This window comes from Ictidomys tridecemlineatus, chromosome 7 (assembly GCF_052094955.1).
Source record: "Ictidomys tridecemlineatus isolate mIctTri1 chromosome 7, mIctTri1.hap1, whole genome shotgun sequence".
NCBI lineage: Eukaryota > Metazoa > Chordata > Mammalia > Rodentia > Sciuridae > Ictidomys > Ictidomys tridecemlineatus.
This window is the reverse complement of record NC_135483.1, coordinates 73,729,067-73,757,051: the sequence shown is the minus strand read 5'-3', so window position 1 is coordinate 73,757,051 and position 27,985 is coordinate 73,729,067. Positions and strand designations below refer to the sequence as shown.

The window sequence follows — 27,985 nt, the reverse complement described above, 5'->3', positions numbered from 1 at the left end:
TCTTTTGCAAATTCTCAAATCAATGCTCATCAGCCCTTATCATATCTCATTGAACTGTTGATATTTGTTTGCATCTCTAATTCCCCACTAGACTGGCTGTAGGGCTGTCTCCTCTGTGCCTAACCAGTGTCCAAGTCCACTGTGTGTGTGTGCCAGTGGATTAGTTGGGTGGAAAAGACGCTCCTTTCCTTTCTCTCTGAATCAGCTGCAGAGACATGATTTCTCTCCATATTTAAATCAGATGTGAATACTGACTTGCTTCACCACGCAGAAAAGTGCACATCCAATAACCATCCGATGATACAGATGAAGCAAAGCTTCCCTCTCACAGAAGGACCAGGAATTATTTCTTGCAGTCTTGTTATTTGCTTCTTTTCATAGATTAGGAACAAAAGAGGTGTTGGGATGAACAGACTCATGGGGAGAATGAAAAGTCAGGTGAGTGCCTTGGAAAAAAAGGTACCAAAGTAGATGAGGGAGATAGAATAAGAAGAAAAAAAAAAGATTGTGGGAAAGAACATAGAGAAACAGTACCAAAGAATAGTCCATTTGCTGCCAATAAGGCGCAACGGGGAAAAAGAAATACAGGAATGAGAGGAAGCTCTGACAGGATGCAGCTTCACAATTCTTTTCAGAGTTCAAGCTCAGGCAGGCTCCTGGACATTGTCTCCAAACTATGTGTTCACCCTGACACTCAGATCCATGTATGCTTTCTCTGAAAGGAATTTTTGGGTCAAAAGGCCAGAGCCTCTACATTAGAAGAAGAAACTTGTCTTTTCAGGATATAGGTACCATCTTAGGAATAAAACCAGCTAACACCCCAATCATTTGATGAAACTGTCCCAATAATGATGAGTGCAGTTTCAGATATTGATGAGACGCCCAGAGACCCCAACTGTTATATTCAAATTCTTCCATCTGGTGCTTTTGAGTAGGATTTTAATAAGATTCTATACCAAAATTCAATACTCGTTTTAAAAGTTATTCTCATTTGTAAATTTAATACTCTTTGATGTTAAAATCGTAAGTAATTTTTATTTGAAGAACAATAAGAGACCATGGCTATAGCTGGTAAGCTTGTGAGTTAAAGAGTAATAGAACTATAAATTTAATCATATCTTTAGAACTGCACCAGAATGTAAGGATTGAATGTATAGTTCCCTCATTTTTTTTAATGATTGCTTTCTCCAGAATTGGAACTTATTGGTTTAGTAATAAGTTGCATACTGAATGAAGTAGACTCAAAACTTAAGAAGAGCTGGGCATGGTGGCACAAACCTGTAATCCCAGCGGCTTGGGAAGCCCAGAAAAGAGGATTGTGAGTTCAAAGCCAGTCTCATCAATTTAGTGGGGCCCTAAGCAACTTAGCAAGACCCTGTCTCAAAAAAAAAAAAAAAAAAAAATATATATATATATATATATATATATATATATATATTAAAAGAGCTGGGGATGTGGATCTATGGTTAAGCACCCCTGGGTTCAATTCCCACTATCCCCCCCAAAAAATAAATAGATGAATAAGAAGAGTGTCATGTGGTAATGTTTAAAGGTAAAATATGTTCTCTTATTGAAACTACTGTAATATTTGCCTGGTATTGAAAGATAATGTCACATTTAATCATTTTAAAATCAGAAGAATTACAGAAGCTAAATAGTTTACAAAGATATGGTTTAACAACCACATTTTCTTTCTTTCTTTTCTTTTTTAATCAGTACTGTGGATTGAACCCTGGGATACTCTATCACTGAGCTACACACCCACACCTTTTATTTTTCAATTTTTTTTTACTTTATTTTTATTTTTTATTTTGAGACAGGGTCTTAACAAGTTGCATAGGTTGGTCTCATACTTGAGATCCTCCTGCCTCGGCCTCCCAAAATGCTGGGATTACAGATGTGAGCTACAACAACCAGCTAAAACCTTTATTTTCAAAGTACTGATCCATCTATTATTAAGGCCTATAAGAAAGTCTTTCATGTATAAATCCTCAAGTCAGACTTATTAATTTTTATCTTTCTTCTTAGTGTTCTTCAAATACCAAAATAATCACCAAGCATTTAATAAGAGTTTCCCAAGTTCTATCACTCAAATAAGATTTCACCAGTTCGGCCCAATGATCATCCATGGGGGGAGATGGATTTGTAGTCAGGAAACAGGCGGAAACATAACTTTGCTGTCAAATATAGTGCTTATTCTTCCTTATCTGCCACCTGCTTTTTTTTTTTTTTAATACTGTGTGCAAGTCTCTCAAACCTTGTACCATGGGATTATAGAGTGTTTGAGACTGAAGGGAACAGAGAGATGTGTCAGCTCCTTAATTGCCTATGCTCACCAACTCACCTGGAGAAGAGTCCAGGTTGGAACCCAGGCTTCCAGCTCTGGCCACCTCTGTCACATCCCATCCCATCACTTTGTCCCAGGACTCACTGTCCAATGCAAAGATTGTATGACTGACATTCTCCAAAATCTGGGATACGCATGTTCAGATGCAGGAACCAATATGGTTTATGAGACCTGGTGCTGGTTCCCTGCGATAGAATGAACTACTCAACAATCATTTGTCTATGTGTACAAGTAATAAAGGAGAGAGAAGGAGTAGATGAACAAGAGTAAGGTGGTCTGGCATAGAAGCAACTGAGTTTAGCATTATTTTTTAAACATTTATTTTTTTAGTTGTAGTTGGAAACAATACCTTTATTTATTTGTTTGAACCCAGGGCCTCACAAGTGCTGGGCTAGTGCTCTACCATTGAGTCACAAGCCCATCCCAAATTTAGCATTTTTATGAGCAAGGACTTGGCTTTATACTGCCTGGCTTCCTCCTCCAGCTGTACCTTATGCCAACTACTGTGTGATGTGGGGCCAGTGACTTGACCTCTCTAGCCTCTGTTGTGGGTTTTCTGTGATGACTTGATGAGCTAAAGTATTTATAACTGGACCTGGCACTTGGTAAGCACATACATGCTAGCTATTGTAGAAAGAGCCCTGTATACAATTTGGTGGCACGTAAAGGTGTCATGTGAAGTCACTCACTAGTAAAGTTCTGTGGTCTTTTCATCATCTCTTTCTCTTGGAGTATTCTCTATGCCACCCAGCCAGGTTATGCAGGTACCATTAAATTGCATTTTTTAATGTGACCCTTAGAGATCCATATGGAAATAGAACCTAAGTTTTTTTTTTTTTTTTTTTTTTTAGGGCTAAAGGAGCAAACTCATTTAACCCACACAGACTATCTCAAGAGTAATTCACCTATGTCTCTAAAAAGCTAGGGGGAGGAATGACCTCATTCCCATTCATGCATTCATTAATTGAACCTAAGAACAAGATTCTAACCTTCAAGCAGAGTTGAAACAGAAGGACTCCAAATTCAAGGAGAAAAACTACCTAAATTATCCATATATCTTCCCTTTCGCTGCATTTTCTGGGACAACATTTCAAGTTTATTAGACAGGTTGTTTGCTAATATTATGATTTTGGAACAAAACCCTGAGTGTGTGCTTTTTAGAGAATCGTGTAAATCATCAAGGTTATACGTAGAACAGTGATTTGCTCAGTGACCAACAGGTCCCCACAGAGAGCAAATATACTGCTCTTGCCAGAGAAAGGAAGCATAACGCTTCCTTATATTTCTAGCATCCTAGGCTTGCAAGAAAACACATCCTTCAGATAGTCAGTTAGCTATTCAAATGAATATTGACAATAGGTACTGCTTATTACAGAAGGACTTATTTCTCGTAATTCCACTATTAACAATAGGATAGCTATTTTCTGAAATGTCAGCGTTACATGAATTCATGACTTTAGTCTTAATTTTAGAAGTGATTTAGAAATGGAATATTTAAGAGGGATCACATATTTTAACTCAAAACAAATTAACAAAACTAAAACATCACACATACTTTGAAAAAGTAGACGTACAACTGTGGTTGAGTTCAACTGAACAACGTTCAGAAACAGCAGCAGGCATTTGTGCAACGCTAATGGCTTTCTCACATTTCCTTGATGATGTCATAATTACCTATGGAAATACAGAAAGCCACTTCCCATCTGCCCAACACAAATATGTCACCTCCTGTTTTTCATTTCCTTACAGTGACAGTCAGCGTTTCTCCAGTTTTCCGGATAGCTTTCAGTCCTGAAATAAGTGTTGTTTTAAAAATTTCTTCCTAGGTTATGTGAAGACATATCTAATAAGCCCTAGCCTGACACTTTTTTTTGTAGAAGGAAAAGAAAAAAAGATTACTGTGGAGCTCAGGAACGAGATCAAGCTACACGTGGCTGCAGTGTGTTAAAGTGCTTTGCCTTTTGATTCACCCAGATCCTTTTGGCCAATGGGCTTCATGCAGAGTCACATGACAAAGACCTGCCACATCATTTCTACTGCCATCCACGGACCAGCTTTCACAATCACTCTGATAGTTTTAATCTTCTGTGAAAATCTGAAAGAAAAAAAGTAGGCTTAATTTAGGGGTGAGTTTTGGGGGCAACTTGCTTTTCAGGGTCTCTGATGAAATGAGCCCTTTTGTCTAATAAGACTCAAGCCTGTTAGAATATTTTCTGGCTTTTCATGTAGAATGGATAAGGATATGGCACTCCTGAAGCCCAGACTGTCAGATGTAGCTGCCTCGTGTGGTGTCCAGTACTGTCCCTTGGTCACCTGGTAGAGACACAGTCCTGCCTGGCTGGTGCTGGTTCCTACCTCCTGTGACAGGGATCTGCTGCTACCTATACTTAGTTGTATAGGTAGACCAATTTCAAAAGGAAAAGAAAGATTTTTCAAGGTACTGTTACATTTAGCAAGTTAATTTATTCTCAGAGTTTCCTGAAGTGTTTTGCTTCTGTCTTATTCTATAAGACTCTACTTCAGGGTTTCACCCTGAGAAGAGTCTGTCCTGGTTTCAGAGGTGAGTCCAAAGTTGTGTAGGAGGGGGTCTGGAGTTCATCCACGTTTTAGACGCGGTCTGACATTTGTACACACGGCCTTCGTCCCTTGTGACTTATGAGTCTTGAGAGTGAGAAATACATGATTTTCCCCATTCCATCACTTAGTAGGTCTCCTTCGGAAAGGAATGTGTGCCCAGGAGCAGGACATACAACTGGGTCCTTCCCTAAGTTCAGACTAAGAACCCTGGCTACCTACTAACTAACTAGCAGCACTTGGATATCACACAAATCCAGGTTGAGTATTCTTACCTTAAAACTCAAAAATCCAAAATGATCCCAAATTCAAAATTCAATCAGCACTAACATGAGGCTGCAAATGGGAAGTTCGACCTCTGACCTCATGGGGATGAGTGGCAGTCAAAATGCAGGTGCACTAAAAATAAGATATAAGGTTATTTTCAGGCAGTGTCTATAATAAGGTCTACATGAAACAAATGAATTTTGCATTTAGACTTGGTTCCCATCCCAAAGATATCTTATTATAGATATTCATATATTCCAAAGTCTGAAATCTGAAACACTTCTTGTCCCAAGCATTTTGGATAACAGATGTTCAACGGGCACATTAAAATCACCTAGCTCTCCTGCCCCTGTCCCCAGCTACTCCAGCTCCCTGCTCTCTGGTCAACAAGCTCCTATTCATTTGGTCGCCCAAGCCTTAAACCCAGGGTCATTCTCAGTTTCCACCTCACTAGAGCCCTCCCCCCGCCCCATCCACATAGCATCCACCTTTATTTAGAAACCTAAGACCTAAGAACGTATTCAAATTTATCAAGTATTCTTGATGTGTACTGACATTACCTTAATTTCAGCAAGGATAATATGTTACTAAATTAATATAACAGCTTCCAGATCAGTATCCTTGTCCTCAGGGGCCCTGCATCATGGTCTCCGTGAGGGTTCATATCTTGCATATCCTTCACTTGTCGCTGTGTGAAGGAGCCTGGCAGTCTTAGGGTGTCTCCACAGATGGCTGCTGCTAGTTCACCATGGCTATCAACCATTTCTCCCACCTCTGGGCACAGTGCCGGATTTTCTACAGGGAAATTGGCACCCTCTTTCATTTTTCTTTGATCTCTGCCATCCTTCTCTACCCTCTCTGACTTGTCCAGCTCCAGAGACTGGAGATGAGGAAATGTTGTACCTTTGGCCCAATGATTGATTCAGGCTTGGTCATTTGTCTTTGTCAGCCCAGTGGAAAAAACAGTCTTAAGAACCACTGGTGAGGAACAGCTTCTGTGGGGTTTACAAACCAGTGGACTTCAAGCCTGGCTGCTGGTCGCCATCTGGACATGGTGGGCACCGGGCCTTGCTGGAGATAGGCTGACAGAGGAGATGTGTCACACAGGCTCTGACATGTCAGTCTGTGGGACTGGGCTTGCTCAAACCACTTCACCTCTAGTTTATTTCAGTTATTCAGACCCTTTTTTCTTTAAATCAATTTGAGTTGATTTTTTTTTAACTTGAGAACAAAAGAGACTTGATTTCTATTTATGGCCATGTAAGATCCTTAAGGATTAGGCTTCTCCCTGTCTTTTTCTTTTTCCCTTGAGACTTTTGCACTAAGTAGTTCCTATTCATTCTTCAAGAACCAGCTAAAATTTTGCTACTTCCAATAAGCTTCTCCTGACTGCTCCAGGCTCTCTGCTCAAAGCTCTGTCGTAACACTTATCATATTCCTTCCTGATTGCTTGTTTGCTTTCTGGGCACTCTCTCTGGGAACCCCTAGAGCGGCCACGTCTGTTCATGGATGTATCTCCAGAACCACATGTATTCACACATATGTCTGCAACAATGATTAAAGCCTCAAAGAAAGAGAAAAGAGAAGTGATTTTCTCAGTTTAATAGAAAACATGATTCACATATTTAGAAAGATCACTTCCTTTGGGTAAATCACAAAGGTCTGAGGCAAAGACAGGTTTGGAAACATGAAGACTGTTTAAGTCATGTAGGCAAGGAATTCTGGCATGATGAATGAACCATAGTACTGTGAGTGTGAGGATGGAGAGGAGGCAATAGATTTGAGATAGTCAAGATAATAAGCATCAGATATTGAGACAATGTAGGGTAAAGAGAAGAGAGAAGTCCAGTGACTTAAGGTTTCAGGAGGCAGGAAACACAGAAGAAAGAATTTTGAAGTTAGGGAAAGTTTTGCTTTTTTTTTTTTTCCTAAGTTAAAGTTGAAGTGTGGTTTTTATACAATAATGTTCACCCTTTTAAAATATACAATTCAAGGGACTTGTAATATATTCACAAGATAACCACAACCATTATATAATTCCAAAACATTTCTCAAAAAAAATCCCAAGCCCATATTAGCAAGCACTTCCCATGGTACCATCTCCCCCAGCCTCTGATTATAACTGATCTGTTTTATGTCTGCATATATTTGCTTCTTCTGGACATTTCATGCAAATAGAATCATACAATATGTGTCTATTTGTGTCCAGACTCCTTCACTTAGTATGACTCTAAGTATTATCCCTATATTTGTACTTTGTGTATTTTTGTGGCTAAAATTATTTACATTGTATAGATATACCACAATTCATTCATTCATTCATTCAGTAGTTGATGAACACTTGGTTGTTTCCATCCTTTGACTATTATGAATAATACTTTTATGAACATTTTATGTGCAAGATTTTTTGTAGACATGTATTTTCAATTCTCTTGGACAAATGCCTAGGTGTAGATTTTCTAGGTTATATAAATATCTCTACGTTTAACTTTGGTTCCCCTATAGTACTGAGGATTGAACCCAGGGCCTTGTATATGATAGGCAAATGTTCTATCAATGAACTATATCCCCAGATCTCCATTTTTAACTTTTGGAAAAACTGACAGATCATTTTCCAAATTGGCTGCATCTCCCTACATTCCTATTAACAATTTACAAAGTTTCAAAAATCCAAATCAACACTTGTTATGTTCTTTTGTTTTGGTGACAGCCATTCTAGCAAATGTCAGCTGGTTATCTCATTGTGGTTTTGATTTGAATTTCCCTAAACTGATGATGCTCAGCATACTCTCATGAATTTTGTGCTATTTGTGTATCTTCTTTAAAAAATATGTCTTATTCAAATGTATGAATTGCCAAGATCATTGTCATGTGTAGCTAAAAAAAAAAAAGAAAAAAAACCATGTCTAACCAGATTCTATGATTTTTTTAGAGAGCAAAATTTTATTCTAAAAATAGAACTTCAGTAACAATAAAATACCAAAAGGCAATCATGATAATACAAAAGGGGAAAATAAATAACAGGAATTTGCTCTATTATTTTTCTGAAAAATATGAAATTATCACAGTAATGTGCTGCTAACTCTCATTTATCAATATTTGAATTACTCACTGTGTGAAATAGCCAAAGAAACTTTAAAGTCATAGGATAGATAGCTTCTATCTAATTTTTAGATTGCTTTTATCTTCAAGTAAAAGTGTCTTTTAATACCTGGATTGCTTTTATTGTTAAGTAAATGCATTCCCAAGCAAAGCAAACAAATTTATATATGGGCCTATTTTCAAATGGAATTATTTTTGTTATTGAGCTGTAAAAATTCTTTATAAATTCTGAATACTGGACCCTTATCAGATATATAATTTGCAAATACCTTCCAACTTTGTGAATTATCTTTTTATTTTCTTTTTTGTGTCCTTCACAGCATAAAATTTTCAAAGAAAATCTCAATGAAATTCAATATTTCTATTTTTCTTCTGTTGCTTGTGCTTTTGGTATCACTTCTAGGAAATTACTGCCAAATCAAAGATCATGAATTTCTAAGTCTATGTTTTTTTCCAGAAGTGTTGCAGATTTAAATCTTGATTTTAGGTTTCTAATTCATTCTGGACTAATTTCTATATATAATGTAAAGAAGAGTATAACTCCATTCTTTGGCATGTGTATATTGGTATCATTTTGTTGGAAATAATTATTCTTTCCCCCATTGAATTGTCCTGACACTGTTGCCCCAAATCAATTGATTTTGGATTCTCTATTTTACTCCATTTAGCTGTATGTCTATACTAGTGCCAGTACTATCTGGTCTTGATTACTAAAGCTTTCTAGTAAGTTTTAAAATTCAGATGTGTGAGTTCTCCAACTTTATTAATTTTTTAAAAAAGATTGTTTTGGCTAATCTGGATCCTGTGGATTTCCCATGAATTTTAGGATCAGCTTGTACCAATAAGTGAGCTGAGATTTTGAGAGGGGTTGTGTTGAATCCGTTTTGGGGATATTGCCATTCTTAACAATATGGTCTTTTGATTCATGAATATGAGTTATCTTCCCATTACTTAATTAATTTTATTCAATAATGTTTTCACTGTACTTGCACTTCTTTTGTTAAATTGACTCAAATTTCTTATTGTTATGGAGGGGATATTCTAAATAGATAATTTCCTTTCAGGATTATTCATTGTTATTGTGTAGACATACAATTGATTCTTAAAAAACTGATCTCATGAGGGGCCTGATGGCACATGCCTGTAATCTCAGCTACTCAGGAGGCTGAGGTAGGACAATCATGAATTTGAGGCCAGCCTTGGCAATTTAGTGAGGCCTTGTCTCAAAATAAAATTTAGAGCACTTGCTATACAGGTGTAAGACCCTGGGATCAACTCTCAGTAATAAATAAATAAATAAATAAATAAATAAATAAATAAGGAAGAAAAACTATCAAAAGCTGATTTTATATCCTGCAACCTGCTAAATTTATTTATTAGCTCTGTAGATTTTGAGGGTATATTAGTTCTGTTGTTGAAATATTAAATTTTAGACATCTAGCATGTCATTGAACACAAACAGTTCAAGAAAAGTGTCTTGAATGGGTTTGGAGGTCTTATAACTATTGATCTTTTTAAATATCTAAAATCATATTTTGTTTAAGGGACTGGAAAGCTGAGACTGTCATCTGAAAATTGTTTTTGAGGACAAATTTTTTAATGGCATACAGACAAATGGGTAGAAGAATTTGGAAGTTCCTGTCTCCATTTCCTTTTGATTTTTTTCATAGTTAACATTCCTTTTGCTCCTGCAGAGGAGGCTCCACACCAGCCCATCTGCCACATGTTTTGCTGTTATCGATATGGATGCTCCAAAGTCAACAGGTGTTTTCTGATGTCAGAGCCTTTCTTGTTTTCTTTGGAGGCATTCCAGTGCTGGATAAAGACATGTTTGCCTGAAAAGGCTTATCTCCTCATAGGACCAGTTTTCCAGAAGATGCTTTGGGCCACCTTGCCAGGGAATTCTCCACCAGAGAACGTCCCCACAGTTCATCACACTTCCACGCCTGAGTTCCAAGCAGTGTGTGTTGTAGGATACACATTGTCAGTGTCTCCATGGAAACCAGATCAAACATTTTGATTCAAAATTTTGGTCTCCATCAATATCTAAGAATTGTTTTTAGTAGGAAACAGGTATAGCACAGGGTCACCCTTTTTTCTTAATTTCTTACTAAATTTTTGGTAAGATAATGTACCAAGAATTTTAAGCTTAAATATCCCCAGCTACTTTTAAGCACATAATGCAAAGCATGATATTTAGATTTTTTTTTGTATTGGACATAACCATCTTGGTGTCCAGCCAATTTATTTATGTCTATTAGCCAATCATCTTGAAAGAAAAAATTCACAGTGGTGCATGCCTGTAATTTCAGTTACCTGGAAGGTTGAAGCAGGATAATTGCAAGTTTGAGAACAGCCTTAGCAATTAGCAAGACCCTGTCTCAAAATAAAAAATTTTAAAAATGGATGGAGATGTAGCTCAGTGGTAAAGTGCTCCTGGATTCAATCCCTAGTACCCCCTCCCAACAGACAGACAGACAGAAATCCTCTATTCATCAGAAAAGTAAATTATTAAAAGCCTTATTTATATTAATAAGAATTGTATATTTTATGTACTTAACTACTTATTCATATAAAAAAGTCTGTGGATTATCTCTAAATGAAGCTTACTTATCACAAATTCTTAATTTAAGTTGTAGGTTCTATCATTTTTCATTCTCAAAGTTATTAAAGAAGATCTTTCCAAAGTAGGAAAGGATATTTGGTGTATTGTTAAAACTAAAAATGGTTTTTGTAGCAAACTAATGTGGAAATTTAAGCATTTTTTCCCATGCTCTAAGTTGACCATCCCTTTTGAGCTAGATCAAGAACCAATAAACGCCCCCCCTTTCACATCAGGAATTATTTTTGTTGCATAGTTCAATGACAATCGGTTTGGCTTTCCTTTCATAAATATAACCAAAGCCTCACATTAGTAATAATAAAAAGTCTCACATTAGTAATAATAAATATAAAAAGTGTCACATTAGTAATAATACATATGAAAAACGGAATGCATCTCAAAGCCTAATTTCAGAGGCCATGACCCGAAGTTCTGAGAAAACAACGGAACTGGTCTCTTCTCTTTGGATATTGAGTCAAAGTGAGTCTACTCATGTGTGAATTGTGGAGACTAAAACTCTAAAGGACAGGGTATCAACATGCTTACAGTGTGTACAGGTCAAATCAAAGGTCATATGCTAGAGTAAAAGGTAATAGAATAGTTGGAAGAAAAGGTGGTGCTCTTTGTAATCTTTTATGAGATGTTTGGGACATGCTTCTGCAAGAGGCAGGCCATACTTCCATACTTCTGATTTTTTTTTGGGTGATCAATGATCGTGAATAGGACTATTTCTATCTGGCCTGCCTTTAGAACAGATCAGCAGAGACAGCAAATTACTGATGCTCAGTACTGGACTCTACCTCCTTGTCATGATAGTGGACTCTTCTCAGCACCCTTCCTCTCCCAATAGGCTCTCCAGATTTCCCTATTCCCTTCTCAGCTATTCTCATCCTAAGAGAGGGCAGAGTGTAGGTCTAGCTTTGACCCTTTCCACCCAACAGGAACCTCTCGACTGTGGGACGAAGAGCAGCCTCTCGCCTCTGAGGAGTGTCCCTTTCCCAAGGAATGGCAGACTGCCCACCTCCATTCACTGTCCTCCCATTTCTTGCTTTGGGGACCTACCACACTCCTATGGGTCCTGAGGCTTGTCATCTCTTAACCTTTGCTGTTGTCACCATCTGAGCCGAAGTGCCACAGCTTACGCCTCCTGGCCACTTAAATGGTCCTTAATTTTACTTTGTTCAGAAAAGTCTCTCTTACCTGATACCTCATCAGCCAGGAAACTGAATAGTGTAATTTTGCTGGGTGAGGTTGGTGATCCTCTCTGATGGTTTATTTGAGAGAAAGTAAATGGCATAATAGTGGAGAAAGCATTCCTGTGGGGGGAAGTTAAGATGCTCAGACTCCTCGGCTAGGTTTCTCAAGGGGGGGGGTTAAAACCTTAACCCCCAAAAGGACACACACATGATGGGGTTGCCAGCATTCTTTCATTGTAGAGCAGCTCCTTCCCGGGATAGTCTTCCACTTTGGATCTGGATTCTGTGCTTTAATTTCAAACCTGGCTCAGGAGTCACATTTTGCACTGTCACTTTCCTGCCAACCCTCCAGGGTGATGGCTAGCATCCCCCTCCCTGTATCTACTCTCCCCACTGCAGAGCTGGGCACCCAGACACAGTCCCAGACTGTCTGTGCATCTGCTAAATCCAGGTAGGCACTGGGGACATGCAGAAAGGAAAGGATTTTTCTCTCTGAGAATCACTCTGCCATTTTGTGGCCATATTTTCTTCCTTTCTCTTTCCAGACTCCTTTATCCCCAAATTTATCTAGTTTGATTGTCTCTAACTCCTGACTTGCATTGTCTTTTCAGAAATAAGGCTGCAGGGAACAAGTGGGAGTGAGCTTCCCTATCAGTTATCCTTATCAGCTCAAATACACCAGACATGATTTGAATGTTTTTAGAACATGCCCTTTTCTGTCTTGTGGTGTAGTATTTTTAAATTTTTTAATAATAGGAGCAGATATTTAAATGTATGTCTCATTTTCTGGGTTATTGTAATGAAGTAACTGATACTTAAAGTGAGAGATTCCACTGGAATCATCTTAAAAATATTTGAAGCCGGGCTTGGTGGTGCATGCCTATAAACCTCAGCTTTGAGGGAGGCTGAGGCAGGAAGATCCCAAGTTCAAGACCAGCCTGCACAATTTAGCAAGTCCTTGACTCAAAATAAAAAATAAAAAAAATAAAAAGGGATGGGGGTGCAGATCAGTAGGAGAGCACCCCTGGGCTCAACCCCAGTACAGCCAAGTAAAAAATAAATAAATAAATAAAAATTTAAAAACAGACCAAAAAAAAAGTATTTGAATTATACTTCCAAGCCCCCAGCATTCCCAGCATGGGTGAGCCTGCCCAGTCCTTGAGGATGGTCTGAACTGAAAGAAGGAAGGGAGAAGATGAGAGGAAAGGGAGAATGTGCCCTGGGCCAGCCTCTCTGTGCACTCTACCTAGCACCTGTGGTGAACCTACTCCTTGGGAGTGGCTTCCACGTGGAGTTAGTCATTCTTCAGGATGTTGTATTTACCTCCGTGAACTGTGTTCCCTCCAAAGTGTAGCTAGAGATACGACAGAAGGTCCTGAAGATTCACCATGTTTAGTTAGATATTGGGTTTGAAATCTGCCAAGGAATAGATGAATGTCTGGATCAGCCCAGGTGCAGAGGTGCACACCTTCATACCAGTACTGGTGAAACTACGGGGCTTTACTGCAGTCCAAGTGCTTGGTATCCACCACCACACCGAATCTCACAGTGACTCCAGGATGCCAGCACTTCATCTGCTTTAAAGTTGGAAGGTTAGAAGTGATTTGCCCAAAGTTGTAAGTAAGTGGCAGGGCCATGATGTGAAACCAGACTTTTAAATATTAAGCTCCATTGTGCTACAAAAATGATACTTATTCCTCTCTGGCTTCTTTCCCCCATGAGTTTATGATGTATTACTTATTGAGAATGGAAAGCACAGGAAGTGAATGGGTTCTTGTAGGACACAGTTGTCTGAGTAGAGGGGATGGAATCGCCCTGTTCCCAAGTGCAGTCAAACAGCGGCACCCCCCTTCCCCTGGGGCTAGTGGCTCACATCTGAGTTAGCTTTGCCAACAGGGCTCCACCATGCTCCCAATGTTTGCTGCCACAATGTACAATGGAAAAATGGAAGCAAATTCTCCATATTAACCCCACTTTCTCTTTTCTGGATTCCACTTTTTCCTCCTAATTCAACTTGCCCCACATTACCCCAATCAATTCCCTTCTTGCATAAATTAGCCAGTTTTGATTGCTATAGCTAGGCTGAAAGAATGCATATTTGGGATAATTAAAAATTTGGTACATTGTATGTGACAGCAACTGCTTTTGACCTCAAGATAGATCATTTCTCAATTTATAAGTGACTACATCCCGAGGCATCGAGAAGTAACTTTCTCAAAAATCATGTGACTGATGCATGGTAGAACCTGTCCATCATTCCTTATCCATTATTCTGAGGTCCGGGAAGCTCTATAAACTACAAGCAAAAACCTGGCCTGGGCTGATCTGCAGTTACTTAAGTCTGTATGTTACTTCTATAAAATTCAATGCAATAGACTCACAATCCCATATTCTTCCCCACAGTAATGGGTTTGAAGGCTTCACCCATTTGCCATGTGTCTATTGACCTGCCATTCATATGGTCATCTACCATTTGATGTTCTTTTTTATATCTATCAATAGTTCCCAGTGATTGGCAGTAGGTAGGGGCTACATAGTTTCTCTCAGGGAAACTTGCAAGTATTGGGGCCATTCCTGCCCAAGTGCATAAACATTAAGCAAGGGAATTAAAAAGTTCATACTGTCTGGTCTTCTATCCTCTGAGAAGCCCTCCCCCTCTGTACTCCAAAGAGCACCCAAAAGATGGCCAGCTCATTCTGCAATGGATGCCCAGTGTTCTGTTGTGAGCACCATGAGGGCTAGATAAATCCTTTTTTTGTTTTGCAGGTCATCAGTCCTTCATCTGAAATTCTAAAACCAACATACTAGTAACAATAGCAATAGCAAATCCAACATGAAAATCATGATTCTAGGGGCTGGGGATATGGCTCAAGGGCTGGGGATGTGGCTCAAGCCGTAGCACGCTTGCCTGCCATTCGTGCCGCCCGGGTTCGATCCTCAGCACCACATACAAAACAAAGATGTTGTGTCTGCCAAAAACTAAAAAATAAATATTAAAATTCTCTCTCTCTCTAAAAAAAGAAAAAGAAAATCATGATTCTAAAATAAACAAACCAACAACAAATCTAACACTGAAAACCAAAGTGATTTTTGCAACTTATTAGGCCGAAGAAAGCCTGATGTTGAGGGCTCTTTATAATTTCATTTATCTAATAAGAGTGAATATTCATGTTTTGTGCCAAAGTTTTAATATGTTTGCTTACAGGGTACTATCTCAGGCCCATCTGGGTTATCAATTAATAAATGACATAAGTCAAATCTTTGAAGAAATATTGAAGATCCTGTAACTTGTTTATGCAGGGGCAAAGGGCCCATGTAATACTTCAATATCAAATGTCTTAAATATAACTTTCACCAACAAAAAATTGTTTTGAGGGCTGGGATGTAACTCAGCCATAGAATCCTTGCTGCAGCACTAGTGAGGCCCTGAATTTTGATCCCCAACACTGCAAACAAAACAAAACAAACCAACAGGAGTGTGATTTCCACCGCCATATAGCATTATTAAACCTCTTCCCCTCCCCCAGTTTCTTTTTCACTGACTCCCAGCTGTTAAAGAGCCATTGTATGCAAACACAAAGTCAAGCAGAAGACTCAAACTGTACGGCTAGGAGGTGGTTATCTGCATTTGAATATATCTATGTTAATTTTTTTAACCAACTAAAAACCCCCAAACTTTAAAATTGTGTAGAAAATCCTAACAATTGTGTAGATTCCTAACAAAGTTTGAGGTCTGCATATTTGGGATATGCAAACTACTCTGAAAAATACTTGAGAATTCTGTTTTTACATGTGAAATCCAAGAGGAGAATTGAAGTGCGTCAAGCTAATCCCAGAACACAGTATCTTCCCAAAGCTCTATAAGCATATGAATGAACTTACTTAGCTTCCCTTCCTACAAGGGGTTCCTTGGGGTGTGATAAAAAATGTATAAAGGCTAAATAAAATACTAAACTTAAATTGCTAAAGATGACTGGAAGTGAATTAAAATGATCCAATAAACATTTTCAATAAATCAATAAATGTATTTTAATTGGAACTGAGTTCTTTTGAAATGCCTAGGGAAATTCATGAATAAACTTCATATATTGCATTTTTGGATCTACGAAAAATATTTTGTTTATCCTATCCACATATATTCCATTTAGTAAGAATAAATATATTGCTCCTATCTCTTGTAGGAGGCTAGGCCTGACGTTATTCCAAAGGTGATCTAGTTTGGTAGCAAATTGCACTTCAGGAAAGACCAAAAAGGAAAAAACAAAACAAAGCAAAAGCTCCTGTTTTTGTTATTGTTCTGTTATTGGTTTGCTTTTTTTTTTTTTTTTAACTTGAGTAAAGTTCTCTGTTTCAGAGAAATCTGGAAAAGTTTTAGTGTTGTCGTTCACATCCACAAAAGTGAATCTAGATCTTAGGTGAAGTTTCAGAGACTCTTCAGGGTCAACATTTGGTTCAAGACTCTGAGACAATTCCTAGATCATCTTAAGTTTATCCAAAGTTATAAAGAGTTGAACACATTCTAGCAAAGGGTTGGGGAATACATGTTCTTTTGCAGATATTAACAGCCCAAACCAGTTCATCTTTTTAATTGAATGAAAACTTTAAGAAGAAGGACAGCAAAGGGGCTGGGGATGTAGCTGAGTGGCAGAGCACTTGCCTAGCAAGCACAAGGTCCTGGGTTTGATCCTCAGCATCACAAAAGAAAACAACTCTCCACACCCCAACCACTACCAGCAACAAAAACCAACCAAAGGAAAACAAAATTAAACAACCTTTAATAAAATTCCTATAGAAAACTTAGTCACAGGGCAGGTATTCAGTTGTCTTCCCAGTATCATTGAGGGTTGAGAGCTTCTAATATTCTTTGGTGGGCAAGTGGTAGTTTTGCAAGGTGTTACCAATAATCAATCCCTCCATGGTAAAAGACACCATAAATAAAAATTAGATTCAAAGCACTATGTCCAATATGTAATATTGTTCTCAGGTATAGGTTTCTATTATAGAGGACTAGTTTCAAATTATTCCAGTTTTTCAATATTAATATAACAACAATCAATAGTGTATGTATGTGACTATGTCTACGTAGACATAGGCATTTATATGTTATATATTTAATCTATGAGGAAATAAGATTGGCAACTGTAATAATAACACAGAAAATACATAGAAAAAATTTTGTTCAATCCTGTTATCAACCATTTTATACTTGGTTATGTAACAATCCATCTGGAGACAGTAGCGGATCTTTCTCTACTATGATTTCATTTGTTTTATCTCAAGAATTAAAATAATTTTTAAAAAATCCTCTAGTTTTTCTAGATACTTCTTAGTGGATCCAAGAGAGTCTGATTGTGTCCTTGACTTCAAGGGCCCCCTGAACATCGGTAAGAAGCCCTTTTGTTTTTGGAGGTTGGGGTATCTCAAATCTGTAAACAGGTCCCTGTTGGTGTGTTTATCCACCTTCATTTGTTGATAATTTGTATATGACTACATTAGGATGAGGAAAAGAGACCATTTTCACCCAGTCATTCTGTATCTTTCCAGAGGTTATCTTATTTTTTCAGTTAACAGATTTTTGTTATTATGTATATTATAGACCATGTAAAAATGAATGTAATCCTGACTAAATGTCTAGCGCCACCTATTGGTAGTCAAGTATATATGGATTCTTGGTGACTGACATTCCTCCTAAAGAGGAAACTAGTGATTTTCATAATTATTTTTCTTCCAATTTTTATGTGCATTTACACACTTTATGAAGATTATTATACTTAAATGTTGGAAATAAGAATAATAAAATTCTTCTACATTATGGTTTGTATTGGTTCACAATATCTTTGAAGTGGTATATGCAATGACAGTCTCCTTTTCAATTATAAAAAGAAAAGTACAGGGAGAAACAACAATATAACATCACATGATGTTTTTTACACTTGTCCTGAGTACATGTTGTTACCTACAATACAAAGTGTCCTAATAATGCTCTGTATCTTTTGAAACAGCTTTGGATTTTTTTTCCCTTGACACTTAAGAGGTTGACATAATAAAGTAATTTAAATTAAGTTACTTATCTGTGCTAAGAATGAATGGGCACAAATTATGCTGAGACAACTGGATTTCCACATGCAAAAGAATAAAACTGGACCCCTACCTTACATCATAAACGACACAAATCAAAACAAATCAACCACTTAAACAAAATATGGTCTGTCTATACAAAGGAATATTATTCAGCCTTATAAAGGAAGGAAATTCTGACACATGCTACACTATGCACGGACCTGAGGGGGGCATTATGCTAAGTGAAATTAGCCGTTCACAATAGGACAAATACTGTGTGATCACACTTGTATAAAGTATCCAAATTCAGAGAGAGAGAGAAAGTAGAATGCTGGTTGTCAGGGGAAGAGGGAGGAATTGGGATATTGCTGTTTAATTTTTGCAGAGTTTAAGTTGGGAAAGATGAAATAATTCTGGAGGTAGACAGTGGTAATGGTTGCACAATAATGTAAATATAATTAACACTATTGAACTGTGCACTTAAAAATGGAAAAGATAGTTAATTTTATATTATGTATATTTTGCCACAATCAAAAAGTAAATTAAGTGAGGTGCAGTGATGCACACCTGTAATCCCAGTGGCTCAGGAGGCTGTGGCAGGAGGATTGTAAGTTCAAAGCCAGCCTCAGTAACTTAGTGAGGCCCTAAGCAACCTAGTGAGACCCAGTTTCAAAATTAAAAATCAAAAAGAGCTGGGGATGGGCTGGGGATGTTTCTCAAGCGGTAGCCTGCTCGCCTAGCATGCACAGGGCACAGGGTTCGATCCTCAGCACCACATAAAATTAAAATAAAGATGTTGTGTCTGCCGAGAACTAAAAAATAAATATTGAAAAATATTCTCTCTCTCTCTCTCTCTCTCTCTCTCTCTCTCTCTTTCTCTCTCTCTCTCTCTCTCTCTAAAAAAATAAAATAAAAAAAGAGCTGGGGACATAGCTCAGTGTTAAGCACACCTGGGTTCTATCTCTGGTTCCAAAATAAATAAATAGTAAATCAAAAATTTAAAAATGGATCAAAACCCTAAATGTAAGAGCTAAAATTATAAAATTCATAGAGAAAAACATAGGCATATATCTTCATAATCTTGAATTGGGCAATTGTTTCTCAGATTTGACACCCAAAATCGAAGCAACCAAAGGAAAAAAAAAGACAAAATTAACTTGATCAAAATTAATATTTTGTGCTTTCAATGACATTACTAAGATAGTAAAAAGACAACCAGAGAGAAACCATTTGAAAACCAAACCCTTGTGTAAGAGACTTGTATGTAGACTATAAAGAATTCTTGCGATTCAATAATGAAAAGATAACCCAATTTAAAATGAGAAAACATGAGTCAACATTTCTCCAGAGAACATATCCAAATGGCCAATAAGTACCTGCAAAGATGCTCAATACCATTGGTCATTAGAAAAATGCAAATCAAAACCAGAACGATGGGGGCTGAAGTTGTGGCTCAGAGGTAAAGTGCTTGCCTAGCATGTATGAGGCACTGGGTTTGATACTCAGCACCTCATAAAAATAAAATAAAGGTATTGTGTCCATCTACAACTAAAAAAATAAATGTTTTTTTAAAAATAGTGCTGCTTGGGATTTAAAAAAAAATCAGAACAAGATACCAGCTCATACCCACTAGAATAGTCATAGTAAACAAAACAACAATGAAATAAAGGGTAGCATTAAGTACTGGTGAAGATATAGAGGAAACTAGAATCCTGATGCACTGCTGGTGAGATTTTAAAATGGTACAGCCACTTTGGAAAACAGCCTAGCAGTTCCTCAAATGATTAAACATAGTGCTATCCCATGGCCCAGTAATTCTACCCTAAGGGAATTGAAAACATAAATCAACAACAACAACAAAAAAGTATGCATATGGTCCTAGCAGCATTATTCATAATAGCCAAAAAGTAAAAACAACCCAAATGTCTCAGCTGATAGAGGGGCAAATAAAATGTGGCATACTCACACAAAGGAATATTGTTCAGCCATAGAAGAAGACGGAGAACTGATACATGCTACAACACAGAGGGGCACTGATAAAACTGGCCAGCCACAAAAGACCACATATTATAGGACCTCACATTATTTTATATGACTCCATTCATAGGATACATTCAAGACAGACAAAATTATACAGACAGAAAGTAAGATAGTGCTTTTTTAGGGCCAGATCTGGGGGGATGAGAATGACTGCTGAAGCTTTCTGGAAGGATGAGGAAAAAAACCTTAAAATCGATTATGGCAATGGTTGTAGAAATCTGTGAATATAAAAAACAAAACAAAACAAAGCTGCTGAACTGTATCCTGAAAAAGAATCAATTAAGCTGGTAAGTTAGTGCAAGCCTGTAGTCCTGGGTTCTCAGCAGGCTGAGTCGGAAAAAAGGCTTGAGCCTAGGAGTTTGAGGGGGGGGGGGGGGCAGGGAGAAACAAAAATTGTCTGATATGTGAATTAAATCTCAAAAAAACCCTGTTATTTGAAAGAGCGAATGAGTCAACAAGAGATTCACTGTCATTCACTTGTGACATTAATTAAAAAATCATTTTAGACCGGGAAAGACTAGAAAAGAGGCAATGCTAAACATTCTCAATGGTTATTACAACATATAAAATTATTAATGTTTAGATTAAATGAACAGGGCCCTTATAAGAATTTAAATTTGAAAATATTTATTCATAATAGAACATTTAAATATTTATTTTGTTACAGTAAATAGGTTCTGCTAAAATTAAAGATAGACACATTGTTTACTCTTTATCTCCTGATAAAGATTTTTAGCAAATTGCATGAAAAGACTCAGTTTTAGAAGTTGTCTCCAAACTATGACTCTTGCTTCTCTTTCTGGAATTGCCTTTTATATTTGTTAATTTCCTGAATGTAAAAGCTGTTATTTTCATTCAGAATGTAAAGATACCCTTAGGTCAACTCATTTAAATATTCTTGGGCTGGGGATATAGTTCTGTGGTAGAGCACCAGCTTCCCATGCACAAAGCCCTGAGTTTCTCCCAGCACCACAGAGATAGATAGATAGATAGATAGATAGATAGATAGATAGATAGATAGATAGATAGATAGATAAAATTTGTAAAAATAAAAAGTATTGCTTTCACAGCCTTTTTCTTCATTGAAAGCCTAAGGCTAGGCTTCCCCAAATCTGATCTTATGTGTCATCTGGGTTGGAATTCCTTGTATGCTAGGGAAAAGGGCAGATTCAGAGAAGTAACCTCAAACCTACCACATCCCCCAAATGATTTTTTTATGCATACCAGAATGTGGTAAATTTAAGGATGTGACACTTCCCTACCTCACCAAAAAGATGGGAGTTGAGAAATCTCATTGCCATATAGTGGATGAGAACCTAGAACGTAAAAACTGAAAAACACTTGAGAGTCATCTGGTGCAAGCCCCTGCTTTGTGAAGAAAGAAACAAGACGTTTTGCCCACATGTGGGTAGCTAAGCAACCAGCACAAGATGGAACTGGACAGGATGTAGCTGGACAAGATGCAGCTTAGGTATTTTGATACACTGAGCTGTCCTCAGATCAACTGGGGCAGGATTAGGCTGACTGGACACTACTGAAGTACATGCTACGCCATTCACCCACCCTTAGATGGAACCTCCAATTTTAGTTGCAAATATAAAGAGCGTAACAGGGAAAGGTGAGCTAGAATGAGAGAGGGATTACCATAGAGATTAATTTTTGAAAATTTTTCTGCCACAGCTCTTCTCCACATATGCATATAAACTTGGGGTTTTATACTTGGTCTCTAAAGCATTTCAATATACTGGGAATGGAACCACCATCTGATCTAACCAATTCCACCCTCAGTATTTTTCCTAAAGAATTAAAGTCAACATAGTATAGTGATACATGCATGTCCACATACAGCAGCACAATTCACAATAGCTAAACTACGGAACCAGCCTAGGTGTTCATCAGTGGATAAAGAAAATGTGATATTTATACACACTTGAGTTTTATTCAGTCATAAAGAAGAATGAAATTATGTCACTGCAGGAAAATGAATGGAAATTGACAGCATTATGTTAAGCAAAATAAGATGAACTTAGAAAGTCAACGATCATATGTGTTCTGTCATATGTGGAAGATAGAGAGGAAAAAGGAAAAGGAAGGTGGTGAAGGAGGAGGATCTCGTGAAAATTGAAGGAAGATCAGTAGAACAGAGAAAAGGGATCAGGGGATGGGAGGAGAAGAGGAAAGGGGAAATACTGGGGAATGATATGGCCAAATTATATTGTTATATTGTGTGCACGTACAAATATGTAACAACAAATTCCACCATTATGTACAACCACAACGCACCAATCAAAAAAAATGGGAAAAAAAATAAGTTAAGAAAAAAAATTTAAAATAAAAGCATTTCAATATATGTGTGCAAGAAAGAAAGTTTACTTTTCTATTTGAAGAGTTGACTAAGTTAAGCACTGTGTCTCCCTATTAAGGATTTTCTAAAGTTGCGATTCCTCAACAAAACAATTTTAGAAGAGAGCTTCTTCCCCTACCCCTTTCCTTACTTCTTCTGGTCCTGGTAATTGGCCAGCAGGATTTTTTATGGCTTTTGGTTCACATCACACCTTAATAATAAACAGAAGCAGTTTTCCTTTGTTTTCAATTTCCAACAGTATGGTAGTTAAAAATTGGCTCCCATCAGAAAACTCTTTCTCCAAGCCTAATGTGCTAGGCTGTGTATATACATGATTAACCAGCACAATACGTACAGCAAAGAGACCAGGTGAGAGATTTATTGATTCTGGCTGACACAAATTGAAAAAGTAACCTTGACCACTTTGTGAAGTCCATAATAAGTTCCACAAATCAGCTTTGGAGCCAGTTTAGCATGTCCATTTAGTTGAGGCAAAGAGCCCGTGTTTGATCTTACTTAATAAAGTAATTCCTGTGTAAAGAGTAGACCAAGGGCTGGGGCTGTAGCTCAGCTGTAGTGTACTTGCCTAGTATGTGTGAGGCACTGGGTTTGATCCTCAGCATCACATAAAAATAAATAAATAAAACAAAGGGATTGTGTCCATTTACAACGAAAAATGTTTTAAAAAAAAGATTAGGCCAAAATGATTACATTTTAAAATTCAAGATTCTTTTTTTTAGCACTGAAAGAAATGGCATTTTTTTTCAAATGGAATTGGTGATCATAGATTAGGTAAAAGATAATATTTTGTTATATAATATTTGTGGGTACTTTCTACTAATACTTTGAGGTAGATTTGTGAGATAGGTAAGTGTTCAGAACCAAGTTCAGAAGTTATTCTAAGTAAAACTCAATGACGTGGCTCTTAGATAAAATTCTCTTGCCTTCAATGAAACAAAGTTCAAACTGGAGTTATAAAAAAGAACATGGAAATATTTAGAATAGTCAATATTGCAGAGCCAACATCTACTGGCTTTCACCCCATTTGCATTAAGTATGATATCAGACAGCATTATGAATCTGTTTTCCGAAATTATGGATGAGCTTTTTAAAAATATCTGAATAATAATGCAATAGAGAATATAATTATTATGCTGCCCTTCATGGATTAATTTTCCAAACTCAGAAATGGAGAGGCATTTACATAAGCACATATAAATAATTAAAACAGCATCAACAAAATTTTCAGCTTAAACTTTCAGTGTCATTTTTGTTGGTTTTATATGTTTGGAGACCATGTAAGGACTCTGTTTTTCTTTGAATCTTAAATTTTGTTCATAATGATTTTCTGTTTATACTAGAAATTATCCAGTTTAATAAAACAGAGGATTCCATTTTGGAAAAGTAGGTTAGAGTGGGTAAATGTATATCATGATTTTTTTTTTAACTGTCAAGAAATCTGATTCTTTTATAAGGCTACAGTTCTTGATTTTTTTTTTCTGGCCAAAATAAAAATGATTAATTTCTCTAAAACTTAGAGTACTAAAAGAACCAAAAATTAGTAAAACTCTTCATTCTGACTACATCATACTATCTGTTTTGTAGGAAAAGATATCTACAGAATTCAAAACAGAATAGTAAGTCTTCAGTTTATCACTCAACATTACAGGAACTCTTGCTTTCTCTTTTGACAGATGTTTCCAAACAGAAAAACTGCTACAATCAAATTTATAAAATATTTTCCTTTGAGGCAGGAAGGATAATAAGTTTAAGCAGCAGCTACGAAGTCATTTGCTAACCCTCCGTGGTAGAATGACATCCTGCACGCCTTTATTTGCAACAAAACGACCGGTTTTTTTTTTTTTTTTTTTGCACCCAGGTAAAACCTCTAGTAATTTCCATTGTTTTTTTCCTTTAATTCTGGCAGTGCTAGGGATTGAACCCAGGACCTGCTCATGCTAGGCAGGCACTGTACCACTACATCCCCAACCCTGATTTTCACATACTATCACAGACACTCATGCTTAAATGAAAGCAATCTTGTTAATATAGAGCTCAGCATGTAGGGAAAAAAATGAATCTCTGTAATACAAACTTCTCAGGCACCCGAAGAAAGCATCTTCACACAGATTATGGATATGTGCCTTTACGTTCATTTGTAAAATAATTTCATTTTTTATGGAGAAAAACAAAATATTGACTACCAATGAAAATTTTCTCCTACACAAATATTTTTCAAGCTTATCCAACCTCTTGCTTACATAAAATCACTGACATCGGGTTCAATTCTTCTGAGTTATTTCCTTAAGTTCCTAAATGAACAAGGGAGATAATGCTTGATTAAAAATAATAATGGGTTAGTACCCATACATATCAAGAGAACAAAGAAGAGCTAGATGTTAAATAGATTTTCTTCCATTCTTGCAATTACCCACATGTCATTTTAACTTGGTTAACTTAAGGTAAATTTATTTTATTTTTTTTAAATTGATCAGAATCCCTGCACAAACCTTAATTGCCACTTAATAAGACAGAGAAAGAAGATGAGAGGGTGAAAACTCATTTTAACCATTTAGGCAGGAAGATAGGAGAGGGGGCATTTAGGATTTTGAAACAGAATTGTATAACGCTTTAAGCAAAAAAAAGTTCTTTCACAAGTATCTATGCATTTGGGTTAAAAATAAGACAAAATAGAGTAAAGTTTAAAATTTTAATGTACTAGCTTAAAAGTTCAGGTTTCAGAACATTTTTTCTATTAAATAAATACTTTGTTGGGGGGAGGAGATAATGCATTTATTGCTGGTGTGGAATGTTCTGGGTGGAGGAGGAGTGGGAAGGGATAAGGTCCTCATTGGTGTTATCAAAAGGGGCTGTTCCTTTCAACTCGTTTTCAATTTCAAATAAGACTTTTAATATCTGTGTCTTTCCCATGTTGTCTCTGACTTGCAGTTTTTTTAACCTGCATTATTGATATGTAATTCACATACTGTAAAATTCATTCATTTAAAGTGTTCAATTCCGTAGTTTATAGTAGATTTGGAGTTTTGTCACCATGACCACAATTTTTATAAAATTTTTAATCATTCCCAAATAAATGCTAATCCTTTTGTAATCCCCAGCCCCAAGAAACCCATACACTATTTTCTGCCAATAAATCTGTTTGTTCTGAACATTTCATATAAATAAAATCATGTAATTTGTCCTTTGTGAATGGGCTTCTTTTACTCGTGTTTTCCAGGTTTGATGTTTAATTCAAAAGGTTTTTTTTAGAATTATTTATTTATTAATAGTTTTATTGATTTTATTTTTTTTAATACACGAATGCATTACAGTGGAATGCATTACAATTCTTATTACACATATAGAGTACAATTTTTCATCTTTGTATATAGGGTGTGTTCACACCAATTCATGCCTTTATACATGTACTTTTTTTTGCATTACAATTCTTATTACATATATATACCACAATTTTTCATATCTCTGTTTATATATAAAGTATGTTAACACCCAAATCTAGTCTTTATACATGTACTTTGGATAATGATGTCCATCACATTCCAGGGTCCTTGCTAATCCCCTGCCCCCTCCCTTTCTCTCACACCCCTCTTCCCTATCTAGAACTCATCTAATCCTGCCATGCTCCTCCTCCCTACCCCACTATGAGTCAGCCTCCTTATATCAGAGAAAACATTCGGCATTTGTTAAAAAAAAAAAAAAATCCTTTTTATTTGGGAATAGATTCAAACTTACAGAATAACTATTCTAGAATAAAAATTGTATAAAACCCCTCATACATTCCTTATCTAGATTCATCTCTTATTAATCAAATGTCTAAGGGTTTTTAATTTATTGCTGTAGCAATGAGATACCAAAAATGGTTAACTTTATGTAATGAAGGAACTTCAAATGCTTATAAATAATTTGAATTGCCATTTTGAAACTTTCTGAAGATGACTTGAATCCAGGGACTGTGGAAATGCAAGGGAGATGTATACTTGATAAAGGCAGAATGATTTTTTCCGAGGAACCCAGCAATATTCAACAATACAAGAAAATAAAAGGAATACATGAAAATAAAGGAACATAAAGAGGAAAATGCAAAGGTGGTCAGTTTTTACAAAAACAGCCAACTGCCATATGCTGCTAGCAATTTCTGCTAGCAAAACTACAACACATAGCTATGAAAGATATAAATAATTATTTCGGTGAAAAATACACTTCTTTAATCACAAAAGACTCTGACTACATATGTTTTATGGGAAAAGTGACAAAACCAAGTGAAGATGCTCCTTTACTAGAATTTTTATTATTTTACAAATAATCAGAAAGCTAGGAAACTTTAACCCTTAAAAATTTTATTTATTTTTTATTTATTTATTTTTTTTATGGTGCTGGGTTTTAAACCCAAGCGCCTCACACATGCTAGGCAAGCATTTTGCCACTGAGCCATATACCCAGTCCCCTAAGGTAGCTTTTTTTTTTTTTTTTAAATATAAATAACAGTACTCAGGTTACCCTGAATTTAAACCTGGCGTACATTACAGTCTCCATCTATATTGCACAGATGTATTGTTAGATGTATCATTAATGGCTTAATACCTTTTTTTTTTTTTAATAGTGCTGTGAATCAAATACTGAGCTTCATGAAAGCTAGCCAAGGGTTCTGCCACTGAGCTACCTCCCTAGCCCTTGGCTTAATACTTTTAATATGTTAAATGTGTCCCAGCCTGGCTGGGGAACAGGACCCCTAGGGTGCTTGTAATACAAATTCCCAGGACCCTCAGCAGATCCACTGAGAGGACCTCTGTCAGAAGATTGGAAAACTATTTAAAATATGCTCCCCATAGAGTCTATAAGCTAAATTTAGGACATTCTGTTTTACCATATTTGTTATTGACTCTTAGTCTATGGACACAGATTATTATTTGCAAAAATATTTAATAGGAGGCATGTGTCTTCAACTCTGGCCAGGGTGTCCATGGTAATGAACTCAAGCCATCAAGTAGCAGAGATAAAATACAGTGGCTCACAGGAGGATTGTGGAACTGTCCATTTTGCATGTGTAAAACCCCATTAACAGTGTGGAACACAAACTGTGGAATGGAACTAGTAAATCCTTCTTGTTTATGATGCTGGATGAGTCATTTCATCTCTCTGAACTCCATTTCCTTTTTTCTCTTGCAAAAAAAAAATGGAAGCAGTAGAGACATCTAACTTGTTCGGATTATTTTGAGAGTAAATCCAGTATGTGTACAAAAATACTCTTCAGTTATTACATAAATATTATTGTATTTTTTAAAAACAATAAACCATTTCTCCAAATTTGTGTCCATTACAAAGCTATACCAACTATTATAACAACTTTTTTTTCACAAAGCAATATACCATTTAAACTGCATTTTGCCAAGTCCATTTGACCTGAAAATAAGTCTTCAAAAGAAACCACTATC

The 27,985-nt window shown here is 36.7% G+C and overlaps 1 long non-coding RNA gene across 1 annotated transcript in view; it reads right to left on the bottom strand.

The window, feature by feature from the left end:
- Nucleotides 1-1,452: 1,452 nt before the first annotated feature.
- Nucleotides 1,453-27,985, bottom strand: part of LOC144365492 (uncharacterized) — a 38,656-nt gene continuing 12,123 nt past the window's right edge. The window contains exons 2-3 of the long non-coding RNA XR_013423994.1: nt 5,197-5,320; nt 1,453-4,442 (exon numbers count right to left, since the gene is read on the bottom strand). This is a non-coding gene — a long non-coding RNA (uncharacterized LOC144365492). The remainder of the gene's footprint in view (nt 4,443-5,196; nt 5,321-27,985) is intronic.